Raw genomic sequence first — 13,811 nt, 5'->3', positions numbered from 1 at the left:
CTCTGGCACATGGCTCGCCAGGGTAAGCACCCTGGTGGGCCGGGCCAGTTTGTTTACCTGCCGCGTCCGCAGGTTCGGCCAATCGCGGCTCCCACTGGCCGGGGTTCGCCACTCCAGGCCAATGGGGGAGGCAGGAAGCTGCGGCCAGCACATCCCTCGGCCCGCGCCGCTTCCCGCAGTCCCCATTGGCCTGGAGCAGCGAACTGCAGCCAGTCAGAGCCGCGATTGGCTGAACCTGCGGACGCGGCAGGTAAACAAACTGGCCCAGCCCGCCAGGGTACTTACCCTGGTGAGCCGCGTGCCAGAGGTTGCCGACCCCTGTGCTAACTCATTTGAGTTAACATGATAGACACCTCACCACTCTTTGGCTATTAAGACGGTCTAGAGGTTTTAACTCAGTTACAAGTTTCTCTCTATGCCCTTTTCTAGGCTAAGATTTAAAGATGAGGTACTAGCATGTGTTAGAAAACACATGCTAACTTTTTAAAAGTCTAGTCTAGACAAGTTACAATGCCTTAATACATGCTAAACTGGTCAAGTTAGTGCACCTTGTCCAGACTATTAGCTAACATGTGCTAACATCTACACAGAGCCCAAAACTTTCAAAAATGCTTAACAGACCACATCATTACACCTTCCATATAGAGTGAATACTATCCACAAGTCACTGGACTGTTTTTGAAGCACAAGTATCGGAGAAATCTCTTTGCCGCCACTACTACTTGCTAAAACCATCCTCATTCACTCCTCTTTCCCTCAAGTTGCCGACCCTAACAAAACCAAAATGATAAGTTCTAAACCTAGACAAATCTCTATAATACTGTTACTGACATAACAAATTGTGTCCTACCATACTTTTCCTTAGCCTGGAAACAATATCAAAGCACTTTCATTTAGTAAACACTTGCACAGTTTCTAGGAATAGGGAACTGTCCTTTTTAGTAAAATTATAAAAGCAATAGCTCTCTCATATTCAACTCCTAAACCAGATGCATTAACTTTACACATTAACTTCAAGACACATGCATCAAGCGATGTTAAGCTTCAGACACTTGTGCTAAATAAATGCCAAAAAAATTAATGGAAAGAAAACAAACCTAAGGCACCATATATGTTAATTACTTTAAAGCTCAAATACAAAGAACACCCTAGTTGTAGATACCTCATATGAACTGATGACACCAAGGACAGTCTACAGAATAGTTTATTTACGAAGTTCACTAAATATATGAAAAACAGTAGTCAATAGATAACATCTAACATTCAAATACTGCAATGAAATTACTAATACATCACACCCAAAAGAGTATAATTATTTCAACAGTATTCAGCTATTACAAAAAAACTGTTAATGTTTTATGAGAATAATTCAGGATTATGCCTTCTTCATTTGGAATAAATTAAAGAAACTGATGACACAACACGGAGATATCAATACAATGATAAAATAGCTAACTTCTACTTATATAGAACCTTGGAACACTGTCCACATAAAAGAAGTGTTCCAAGAAGAAGTGGGTATTCACCCACGAAGGCTCATGCTCCTATACGTCTGTTAGTCTATAAAGTGGCACAGGACTCTTTGCTGCTTCCATAAAAGTGACGGTAATCCTTGCAAGTGTTTAGAAACACAAGCTAATAGCACATTATCACTAGGATGAAAAAAAGTCTGTTGTAAAAAATATTTTATGCTTGATTTATTTTGGGGAGACAGATCTCCTGTGTTTATTAGCTAAAAAAAGACAGATCTGTTTGATTTTTTTCTCTCTTGACTGGGGAATAATGGGAGAACTAAGCAGCACCAGCATTCAAGACTCTTGATCAAAGAATCCTTACATAGTCCTTGGAAAGACTAAACTGGAAACTTCAAAGTTGATTAAGAGTCAGAAATACATCAATATTGGAATGTCTCATTACAGTACCTGAGTTGTGTTTGGGGGCTTTGTTTGTTAGAGAAAGAGCTGCTTTACAGCAAAAACATTCAATATATGAAGTGGATAATGTATGTTCTAGTTTCTTTACCAACACAGAGCAAAATCCCTAAAAGATTGCAGCTAGCTGTCTAACAACTAGAAGATAGGCACTCTGTGGGTGCCCCAGAATGACAGTAACGTGACACAAGTATTCCCACCACCCCCACCTCCAACTTCCACACCTGCCATGGAAGTCACTTACCCGAGTGCAGACGGGGCACCTCAACCCACCACCACAACAGGTGCCTGCTCTGTTAAACTTCTGACTCCTTCCCCCGGCCTTGGGGGCTGCGGGAGAGTCCGACACCTCCCACCTATCGTAAGGTCAGAGCCGGAGAGTCCTACCAGCCCCTTCCCTCTGCACAGCCGGGATCATCTCCCTGCTCTCCCAGCCCCGGGACCGGAGCGATCCCCTCCGACACGAGCAGCCTGTCCTGAGCACTGGGGCCCGCCACCTTCACGCCAGGGAGAAAAGGGTGTTGCGGCTGCCCAGCCGGTGCCACCTTCCCCTGGGCTGCGCGGGTGTAGCGGGCCCCGGCCCGGCAGGTTGGGGCGGGGACTCCCCGGGCCCCTCTCCCTAAGATGGCAGCGGGGCTGTCCCCACGCCGTGGGGATGGCATTAGCTGGCCTGGTGCGAGAGGCCCCGGCCAGGACACTTACCCGTGGGGGTTGGGGGTGGCCACTGCTCTCCTGCCCGGCTGCCGTGGGGGGCCCGATCCCGGCAGAGGCCTCCTCTCTCGAGCTCCGGGGAGGCGGCGGCTGGGCACAGCGCTTCCCCCGCTTCGGCCGGGGGCCCCGGCACCGCAGCGCCTCCGCTCCGCAGTCCAGCCGCCCTCGGGCCCCGGTGTGGTGCGGGGCCCCGGCGGGAGCCCGCAGCGCGCCTCCCTCTCGCGGGGAGTCGGGCGGGGGGGCCCGGCCCGGCGGGCGGATCCGCGGCGCTTCCTGGCCGGGCAGATTTTCTATCGCTCACAAAATGGCGCGCGTTCCAAACCTGCGCAGCGACCGGCGGCGGCAGCGGGGCCCGGACGCGGCGGCGGCCTGAGCCCCGGCCAGGCAGAGCGGAGACAGCCGCGAGAGCGAGCGAGCGGGGGGAGCGCAGCGCCGAACCGAGCCCCCGGGAACTCCTCGCTCACTTGCCCGCTCGCTCCCCCCTCCCCCCCCCGCTCCTCCCCCTCCCCCCTTCCGAGCCGGCTTCTCCAGGGCTGTACTCCGGACCGCTCCTTGCCGCGCCCACCCGCGCTGCCGCCTCCCCCTCGCCCCCTCCCTGCTGTCCCTGGGCCCGCGAGGGGCGAAGCCCCCAAAACCCGCGAGGACAATTTCCTGGGTAAAATTATAATTCGGGCGGGAAGGGAAATTATTTGAAAAAAAAAAAAAAAAAACCCCAACTGACAAAATGGCGACGGGACAAGCCTGTTACTATGGCAACTGTCAATCACGCCGCGAGGCGCCCCGCCCCCGAGGCGGGAGGCCGCTCTGACGTGGAAAAGGGGGAGAAATGGGCGAAGGAGGGGCTTGGTTGCCTTGGCAACTGGTGCTTCTCTCCCTCCCTCCCCTGTTCCACCATGGCGTGACGTTATAAACTCAGAGGTGCCGCCGCAGCGGCGGTCGTCCATGGCCCGGGGCCCGCCGAGCCTGCGGAGGGGGCGCGCGCCCCCCGCGCCTGCCTGGGTTTGGCTCCGCGGGAGCGCCAGGCTTTAGCCCCAGCGCGCAGCGGCGGGAGGTGCCTCCTCCCTGCTTCCCCTGGGCCTGAGCCAGCGGGATCTGGCGCATGAGCGGCAGCAGGCAGGAGCCGCGCTCACCCCCTCTTCCCGCAGCAGGCAAAGAAATTTCTAGTGTTCAGTCGTGGAGCGAACCCCTTCCACGCGTTACGGGAGGACAAGCTGAGAGGCAGCGCTGCCTTCCTGGATCTGCAGGCAGCTCCAGTACCTCTGCTGCCGGGCTAACCTTGCAGACTTATGCTGAAGGAATGGCAACGGCAGCTATTAAGAAACCTTCTACAGAGACCAAAAAAAAAAAAAATCCATGAGCAATAATGGACGCCAGCCCTGCCGCTAGCTACTGGGGAGGAGACCCCACATGGAGATTAGAAGGAAAAGGTAGCAGACCCGCAACTTTGCAGCGCCCACAAGGCTTAGCATGCAGAGAACCTAACCCCTCTATCACTGTGTGTAGCCAGCAAGCTTAGGGTAAGATAAGGTCCTCCAGAGACAGCACCTGTTGGAGATCCAGGCTCCTCCTCTTTTCCTGCAAGGGGAGTTAGGATCTTACTGAGGCATTTTTCTGCACAAGGTAGTTCCTACATATTGTTCCAGGCTTTGGCTAGTAGGTATAGCTCCCCAGCAGTTTACACAGAAAATTTTACCAGCTATTCTGGCTTGTGAGTGGATCCGCATAAGGGTGAGATTATGGGGGGAAAGAGATATTAGATAGCAAAAGTAGGATAGTGGGAAAAAGATTGGTGGGGGGTAGATAGGATGTAGGGAATAAAGAAAAATGGATTAAAAGGTTGGATTGAGAGAAGGAAATACACATTGAAGACAGACCAAAAAAAAAAATTCAGTGTCCAGTCCTTAGGGACTGTAAAGCTTCAATTTGGCAGCCATACTACAGATGGTATATTTAGTGTTTATAGCAAGGGTGCCATACACATTCTTTAAAGAGGCCTGAATACTACTTTTATTTTTGGCTGAGGGTCTAAATTTAGTTCTACATACTACTCTAAATCTACTGTGGAGTTCCCAGTCATCTTACTGGGAGGCTTGCACAAATATCAGCAGTAGAATATGGCCTTTACTACCTAAACTTTTAATTATTTAAGTCAAAGTCACATACAGCATCACTCAGGGGAAATTCTTCTCCGGTTTAGGACCAGTTAGTGCTATTTGTTTCCCTCTATTTCCCCTTCCTTCCTTGTACTCTATTTTGTGTCGCCTCTCAATGTTTTCTGCCTCTGGGTCTCTTTTTACAGTGTCTGATGTGCAACAATTCCCACCATATAGTTTCACTCCTACACCTTTTTCATCCCATCTGAAAAAAGATCAACAATTAAATAGAGACATATAAAATGTCATTATTAGATAGGAGTATTAATACACAGATTAACATGGACAGGAACTTCACACTTCTCCAAGCCATTGTTTCAGGCTGCTTGCACATTCAGGAAAACAGCACTGCATTTACTCTCAGTTTGCATTTGAAAGATTACATTTGCAACCATGAAAGTTTAGATTCTGCAGAATCTGAACATACCATGTGGTTCACATAACATACCAAGCAAGCTGAATTTTTAACACTTAATGCCACTCCTTGGCGTGGAGAGCACAAAGGTCTACAATGTAGCTGTTGTACTGCATGCGGTATCACTTGCTGCTACTGGCAGACTCCTGGAGGTCTTGCTGCAGCACACAGGATGCAGCAGGCACTAGAGGAAGCAGAAGTAGATACCAGGAATAGAGGCTTCTGCAAGGCTGACTCAGAGACAAGATATGGGGCCCCTATACATGCTGCCTTCAGCCACAGTCCTTCCCTGCTGCCTCTACTGCTGCTTCACCAGGCTTAGCAACAGGCAGGGGATGGAAGTGCTAAACTGAGATGTTGGCTAGAGAAGGGTTTCTGAATATGCAGGAGGCGGTGGGTGAGGGTGAATTTCTGAGACACAAGAAAGAAAGGTGGGATGGGGAGGAATTCTGAACTTGGGACTAGTCAGGGAGGATGGTTATGGTGAGGGCAGAGGATTTGGTACATGGGAGAAAGGAGGTGTCTGAGCTAGGGATTTTGACAGAGGTGGAGTTGTGAGGGAGCAGCAGGTTTGAGCCAGGGTGAAGGAAGGCTATCAGGAAGTAGAAGGGCTTTCAGCCGAGGAGAGGGTTCTGAGCAGTAGGTAAAAGGGAAAAACAGAGGGCAGGGGGAGGAAGCGTTAGCCTGGGGGGAGATCAGGCTGGAAAGAAATAAATAGTTAAGGGAACTTGGATGTTCTTAATTGAAAGGGAAATGGCTATGAGATGGGTGAATGAGTTGAACTGGTGAATAAGTGTGTGTGTGCACACAATAAGCAGGGACCACAGTCTCCCTCACCCTTATTTTTCACCAAGGCACAAAAGGAGACATTCATCTCTTCCACCCTGCTCTTGGTTATAATGTTGCCCAGTTTTTCATTAGGAACTAGGGTAATGGAGAGGGAAGAAAAGGATTCTCCCACTTTCAACTTGTCCCCAACCTCCCTTATCCCCCACCAAAAGCCATTCAGGGACATGCTCACTAGTGTGCCAGTTTTACACTTTGGAAAAAAAAAATCTAATTAATTTTTGGTGAGGGAGAGAGTTGCAGATCACATGTTACCTGATAGAGAATGAAAATGCTTTAAAGGAAAAGAAAAACCCACACACTGGTCTTAATATAGAGGGAGAACAGGTAACACCTGACTTGATGGAAGAAATTTTAAAGAGCCCATGATGCTGTACAGAAGACTCCAGTCCACAAAAAAGAAAACCCAGGGGAGGGGTAGGTTTGGGAAACACTATGGTATCTGTAGACCTGCCACTGATTTTGCACACCAGCCACCCCTCATACTCTACAATAGAAAAGAAAAAAAAAAAAGTGAAGTCAGGAAAGACAAGATGTAACAAGTTACATTTCTAAAAAATAAACAGAATGGATGTACGTACAATTAAATAGTGCTCAGTAAACAGCATTCAACCATTATATTCCTTTAAATCAGGGGTAGGCAACCTCTGGCACATGTGCTGAAGGTGGCACGCGAGCTGGAAGTTGCTTGGATCATATTCAATAGCTGGCTCCAAGTTCTTTTCTGCCCTCATTGCAGTTATTATTGGCAGGCAGAGCAGACTCATCCAAAGGGGACCCCTCTTGTAAGCCCTGTGCCCTCGGTAGCCTAGAGGAAGGGACTCGCTTTCTGGACAGGGACTTTGATTCTGAAATTGTTGGTAAAAACCTGGAGTCCTGGCTGAGGAATATGCCAAAGAATTTCCCTCAGAGAATATTAAGGCATTAGGAAAGACAGCGTAATCCAGGGGTAGGCAACCTATGGCACGCGTGCCAAAGGCAGCACATGAGCTGATTTTCAGTGGCACTCACACGGTCCTGGTCGCCGGTCCGGGGGGCTCTGTATTTTAATTTAATTTTAAATGAAGCTTCTTAAACATTTTCAAAACCTTATTTACTTTACATAAAACAATAGTTTAGTTATATATTATAGACATAGAAAGAGGCCTTCTAAAAATGTTAAAATGTATTACTGGCACGCAAAACCTTAGAGTGAATAAATGAAGACTCGGCACACCACTTCTGAAAGGTTGCCGACCCCTGCTTTAAATTGTAGCACTGGTATTTATTATGTCTAGTAGACTTAGGCCTTGTCTTCACAAGAAAGTTGTACCACTAACTTAAATCCGTTAAATTGGGAGGAGGGTAGCATGGGAATGAGAAAACCATGAGGTAGTTGGAGGCTGTGTATGTTTATAGGCTAGAGAGGGAGGTAGAACTTGACAAGGAAGGGAGAGATTGATTATAGTGGAAGAGAGGATATAAATAAACTTTTGGAGGTCAGGCTATGTAACATGTCCCAAGTAGGTTGGGATTGAGGGGAGCCTGCCTGTGTCAATACGATTGGTGAGTGCAGAAGAAGGCGTCTGTGTGCGCAAGAGAAGATTCTTGGGAGTTTGCACATTTGCTCAAACTTGAAAGCCAGGCAGTGGAGCATCTGAGAGATTTGGTGGGGGGGGCATGAAGTAGAAGTGAGCATTAGTTGGGATAAAAAAGAAGAATGCATGACAGTTTATAGTGGGAGAGGTAGGACAGTATACGAGAGAGAAGATTACAGTGGGAAGCGTACAGAGAAATTGAGAATGAGGAAGACAAAACAGGAAAGGAGCCATATTTTTATGTCTCCGTTTGGGTGAAACCATTGAAGCTGGTAGGTGCAACAGCAGCCCCTCATTCAGAATAAATGTGAAAAGCAGCTAAGCTCCTTTTGGAGTAAGATACCTGAAATATGAGCCACCTTCAAAAAACCACACACACACACACACACCCCCATGGCAAGGAGCTGTGCTAGGAGAGCAAACACAAGGGGCTGGGTATTGTTTGGTAGAGCTTTGTGCATGCACACAAATGTGTATGAATAGGAGAAACATTGCAAAGGCAAACAGAGGAGGAAGCACCAGACATAGCACTTGTAACAAGCCTGTGAACTTGTAATGGGACAGTGAGAACAAAGCTATGAGGGGACTTTTGGGCAGAGTGCTAGATGGAAAGGGCCTTGAAACTCTGAGCAAAGAGACTTCCTCCTGTTTGAGTCTTACTTTGTTCAGGGACACAGGACTTGTTCATTTACAAGATTGCAATATCAATTTCTCCTAACAGAAACAACCTGCAAGACGCTGAATATAAAACACAAGAAAGTTGGAGGGGGGGGAGGGAAATTGTCCTGCAAAAACAGAAGTGATGAAGATAAACAAACTGAAAGGGACACAAGAAAAGATAAGACAGCTGAGAAAAAGGAAAGATGGAGCTGGGGACAAGGGGAAAGAACAAATAAGATTTTTTTTATAAGTTCTTAATACAAAGAGTAGATGTAAAAGTATGTAATAGCAAGAATTTAATTAAAAATGGGATCATCTGTGCTGGGGATAGAAGATTTGCCTATAAACAGCCCTGGCTGGTTATCCTGTCTCCCTCCTATTTTTGTCTTTAGGTTGAACACAACTCTCCATCAACTCTCACTTTGAAATGTATTGTTGACATGTGTGAAACCACAAAGCTACTGTTGTTGGTTCAGAAAAATTGGAAATGCAAAATGTATCACAATTTTAATAAGTTTAACTGTCTTTGTAACATGGACAATATTTGAAATCCATACGAGTATCCATACAAGTCTGGTGGGGTTGTTATACATGAAACTTCTTTCTATAAAAAAGAACCCACCATCAGTGCAAGATTCCAACTTCTTAGCACAAGATTGAGACAGGGCCATTCTACCAGTGTATTTGACCCTTGAAGGCAGCAGTAGGGGATAGCCATTGTGCCCATTCCCCTGCTGTGTATAAATATCACCATCTAAACATTCCAGTTAGTTACTTAATTGTAGTCAACAAAGGTACTCTCTACAGAAGACTGCACCTCTTTAATCTTCATCACATCAGGAATCTAGCAATACTTTCTGGGTTTCATTTACTATTCCTCAACTTCTAGTCAGGTCTGGTTTATAAATATGAAGCCTTTGCCGCCTGTGCTTCAGCACATTGCTGTAGAGCTTGAGCATCTTTTTTTTTTTTTTTTTTTAAAGCCTGTCTCAGTGCCTGTTTTCCTGGGTATTTTGGCACCACTAGTCTTTTCTGCCTATGACTTGCTTTAGCCTGTTCTCTTCCCCTCCCTCCAGCTCCTCAGCACTGTTGCAGTGTTTTCATTAGTTTCACAGCCAGCACTGTTTTTGTTTCAAGGCATTCCAGCACCAAAATCTGGAGGGCAATTTGATGGCTCGTGGTTCAGCACCTCTATCCACATTCTGCACTTGTTTGGTCCATTGTCTGGTCCATTCTTCTTTTAACCCAAATGAGCTTCCTTTTTCCCTCTCCTTTATTTTGAGGATGGCATCCCAAGAGAAAGGAAGAATTCTCCCTCACTGATGTTTGACACCATTAAGCAAAGTGTTTCAGACTGATGACTATGTTAATTGCATCATCTGCCTGATATTTGCAATGGTGCCACCCCACACGAAGAAACAAGCACTGCCAAACTCTTAAGGCACCCTAGAGAGACTTCTGAAGTTTGGTGTCAAATTAGTCTGCATACACAAATGGGATAGCTCAGTGGCTTGAGCATTGGCCTGCTAAACCCAGGGTTGTGAGTTCAATCCTTGAGGGGCTCATTTAGGGATCTGGGGCAAAATCTGTCAGGGATGGTACTTGGTCCTGCTGTGAAGGCAGGGGACTGGACTCAACTCAATGACCTTCCCTTCCAGTTCTAGATTCTATGAATAAAAGAAGCTGAGGCACTATGGAAGAGCCTGCTTTCCCTGATACACCTCTGACTCCAAGCAGCTCTATAACCAAGCCTCTATATTTTTCCTTTCTGCTATTACAGGCTCAAAGCAGAAAAGGAAAAAAAGAAGTGATTCTGGCTGTTGATATATTCTCAGCAACCTGGCCTGGTCACTCCTGGACCTCCATCAGGCAGCCATGAAGAGCACAGTAAGGAGGTGTTTCTCACCCTGCTTTGGCAGGGGTGGGATCTGTTGAAGCCTTTTTTTGTTTTGGGAGGTGGGGGCAGCTTGCACACCAAGGCAGATGCTCACACCCTGAAACTCAGTACTCCCAGCACTGGAAACTTTGGCTTGAAAGCTGGTATCCTCATTATAAAGGGCATTTAGGACATCAACTCAGACAGCATCAGTGTTTCCTGAAGCCCTTTTGAAACACCAGACCACCTCATTGCTTAGACAGCTGGAGAACTATTCAAGTGGATGCAGACTGAAGAAGGCTGCTATGTGGACTCAGATGAGCCAGAAGTTTCTTATGATACCACCCTATCTCCCAATGAGAATATGGTAAAAATAAAGGGGGTTCAGAGACTGGTGACAATAATTAAAGCCATGGCAAGACAATCTCCCTTTATATGGGCAAAGGCATTGGAATCATCATGTAGAGAGAACTACAGATGAGTACACAATAGGGATATCCAAAATAATGAATGGTATATAAAAAACCTCAAGCCAGGCATTCCTGTTTCCTTGTTTTTATAAAAGACTGAGGCCTAGTCTTCACTTACCGGCTGGTCCGGAGGCACGCAATCGATGTTCTGTGATCGATTTATCGCGTCTGGTTAAGACGCGATAAATCGATCCCGGATCGATCCCGGAAGTGCCCACAATCGGCGCCGGTACTCCAGCTCTCCGAGAGGAGTACGCAGCGTCGACAGGGGGAGACTTCCGGCCGCGTCTGGACCCCGGTAAGTCCGGACTAAGGTACTTCGAATTCAGCTACGTTATTAACGTAGCTGAATTTGCGTACCTTAGTCCGAAGTCCGGACTAAGTGGGGACCAGCCCTGAGAGGGTATTTAAGGATTTAAAACTGATACAGGGAAACTTTTTGAAAACAATGCATAATTACACCAGGAAACTCATTGCTATAGGATATCACTGAGGGCAGAAATTTAATAAGGAATCACAAAAAGGATTAGATATTTATGAGAACATTTACAGTTATATTGATCTAATGTATTATATCCTTTATGGCTTTTTTCTAAATCTTCATGTTTCAGGGCATGAGCCAATTTCTAACTTACCCCAGGGCAGATTCCATAATTGCCTACTTGGAGGATGAAATCTCTTGATCTTCCTCCAAAGCATCTGGTACTGAAGTCACTGTAGGAGAGAGGTTATTGAAATACATTGACTATTGGTCTACTCGCTATTGCAATTCTTATGTTCTCATTTGCTAGTTTTTACTTATGTACTTGATTTTACTCACTGGCACATTTGTTTTCCTCTAGTTGTGGGCACATTCTACAGGCGTGTATATTATGCCTGAGGCTAAGTTTATCACAGTCAGGTTCCCAGAATACTGGACCCTACAAACCAGTCTCAGGATCTTGCTTCTCTCCCCCACACCAGTCCCAGCATATCAGAATACAAGAAGTTTATCTCATGTACCTGATTTGAGAATTTCTGTTCACTCAGACTACATTTCCATGTAGCTTGAGGTGATGAAATTGCAAGGTGGAAAATGCTTCCAGTTTCACCCAAGAAAACTTCCAGGGCAGCTTTTTAGTGTCCCCAGTCCAAGACTTTTCCTACCTGGTCCTAGACTCTAAGAAGCTCACAAACACAATTTATAAGAATCATATTGTCTGTCTGCACCATTTCTGGATTCAGCCCAAGTCTATTAGAGTAGACATGAGTGGTTCAAGAGTTAAGTAAAGCATGGCTCCATAGGCATGATTCCATCTACCCTCTACCACCTAGCCTCAAAACCAGAGATACTCACATAGCTGCTGCACCTCATGTAATCACATACCATTAAGTGGCAGTTTTGCTTCATATGCCCTAGTCTTCCATTTAAACCAAATGGGAGGACATACACTCTGAGAGCCTTCATCCAGTGACCCCTTTGCTGAAAAGCCACATCTGTTTTTTTCCTTGTGAACATCAAGCTCCTTTCACCACCAGCAGTGGTGGCTCTTTCATCTATTCAGGAAATAATGTTTCTGCTCTGAGATGTTACAATCTAGAGCACTCATTGGGCCATTCAAATAGTCTGTCTTCTACACATCCTCTGCTAGTGCCAGGAGACCCAGGTTTGGGAGTCCCCAGACAAGACTACATAACATTATCACAGGGTGCACCACTCAGCACTGGTCTAGCTCCTCCTCCTGGTCACTCTGGGGAGGAGTTCAAGAGGCCAACATCCCTGCCTGCAGTTTGCACACCATTACTCCAACTCTGGTCTGTAGTGCCTCTCTCACTCCAGGACCCTCAGCATCTCCTTCACAACTTAGCCCTCCAGCTAAGTCATTCAGTATTCCCCCTTGTGGTATAATCCCTCAACAATCTTAAGCAGTCTTCCCATTCACTGCCTCAATTTTATGCCATGTGCTCAGTGGCTGGTAGGGGAACCTAGGCCCACCTTCTTCTCCAAGTTCCAGTCCAGCTCAGCTCAGCAGTTCTAGGCATCCTCTCTCTACCTTCACTAGACTATTTCCTACCACTCTGGTTTCTCCGCTCTCAGGATATGTGTACCAGCTCCAAAAATCCTCCTTCTCTAGGAATGACAGTTGCTTGCCTTCCTCCTGCCTTTCCCTGCAGCCCAGTCTGTAGCCTGCTACCTGGCTTTATAGGCCCTGCGTGTCCCTGCACAGGTGAGCTTCTGTAATTAACTTCCTCCAGCCTAAAACTTCCCTGTTTGCAACCTAATTAGCTGATTGGGCCCACCTGGCCCAATTCACCTCTTGCAGGGCCAGTATGGGCAGCTCATCCAATCACAAGCGCTCAAAGGATTGGAGTCTGTTGTGCACTTAATTGAGTGAGTTTTGGGTCAAAGCTACCACACAATCCAATCCCATGGGCGCTTGGCCAGAGCACAAGATAAAAATGGGATTTACATCACTAACACTCAGAAGAGAACAGAGGGCAATGCCACATGGCAGTCAATTCTAAATCAAATCATCATCTGGGCTAAACAATTGGGACTAGGTTCACAAGAAGGACATATGCATGGCAACATGTGCCTTTTAGGTGCTCTCTCATCTAGTGAAATCCACAAGATCAAGTTCGGCATCCAGGCTCCCCATACAAGTCATGGGGAAAGTTAGATGCCTAAAAAGGGATTCAGTGAAGCCAGCAGACTTCATAAAGGTCCTTAGTTTTATGGGCTGCTTATTCATAAAAGGTTCAAATAGGAAAATAAACACACCAGAAGTACATATGGTTGTAGCAGTGTCTCCGAAATGCAGTTTTTTCCTAGCAGGAGCCTTCCTAGAAGACTGTCTTTTGTGTATGTACTTTTGAAAATTTGCATCAGTCTTGCCTCCTTCCCCTGGGCTAGTATGAGAACTCCTGTAGCTCCTAACCTCCCAATCTTCAGAAAAAGGATTCCTCCCTTCATAAGAAGGCTGAGACATGCGGATACCATAATCCTAGAGCCCACCCTTGAATGTCAAAGGGTCTGTGTTATCCATCACACTTGCCCTCCCCAAATACTTAGTTTGCTTTCTGTTGATTTTAATTCAGGTAAATTGTAATCTATGTAGTATCATGCAAGACAAAGCTTTTGCTTCTCTGTGGGAAGTTCCTGGAGCAGTCAAAAAAAAATATCCTCAATCCT

The 13,811-nt window shown here is 46.6% G+C and overlaps 3 protein-coding genes across 7 annotated transcripts in view; 1 reads left to right on the top strand and 2 right to left on the bottom strand.

The window, feature by feature from the left end:
* LOC135982663 (serine/arginine repetitive matrix protein 1-like) overlaps positions 1-2,169 on the bottom strand; it is a 31,047-nt gene extending 28,878 nt beyond the window's left edge. Inside the window, exon 1 of one of the 2 annotated variants that reach the window (XM_065590512.1) lies at positions 354-2,169. The gene's annotated coding sequence lies outside the window, so the exon portion shown is untranslated. The remainder of the gene's footprint in view (positions 1-353) is intronic. The other variant, XM_065590519.1, reaches the window with a different exon arrangement.
* DYRK1A (dual specificity tyrosine phosphorylation regulated kinase 1A) overlaps positions 1-4,607 on the bottom strand; it is a 136,158-nt gene extending 131,551 nt beyond the window's left edge. The window contains exon 1 of one of the 4 annotated variants that reach the window (XM_065590474.1): positions 2,634-4,607. The gene's annotated coding sequence lies outside the window, so the exon portion shown is untranslated. The other 3 variants (XM_065590484.1, XM_065590481.1, XM_065590488.1) reach the window with 3 other exon arrangements.
* Positions 2,149-13,811, top strand: part of LOC103307345 (olfactory receptor 52P1-like) — a 122,751-nt gene continuing 111,088 nt past the window's right edge. The window contains exon 1 of the mRNA XM_065590541.1: positions 2,149-2,215. The gene's annotated coding sequence lies outside the window, so the exon portion shown is untranslated. The remainder of the gene's footprint in view (positions 2,216-13,811) is intronic.

Source organism: Chrysemys picta, chromosome 1 (assembly GCF_011386835.1).
Source record: "Chrysemys picta bellii isolate R12L10 chromosome 1, ASM1138683v2, whole genome shotgun sequence".
Lineage (NCBI taxonomy): Eukaryota > Metazoa > Chordata > Testudines > Emydidae > Chrysemys > Chrysemys picta.
The sequence above is the reverse complement of the archived record's forward strand: the minus strand, read 5'-3'. Positions and strand labels throughout refer to the sequence as shown.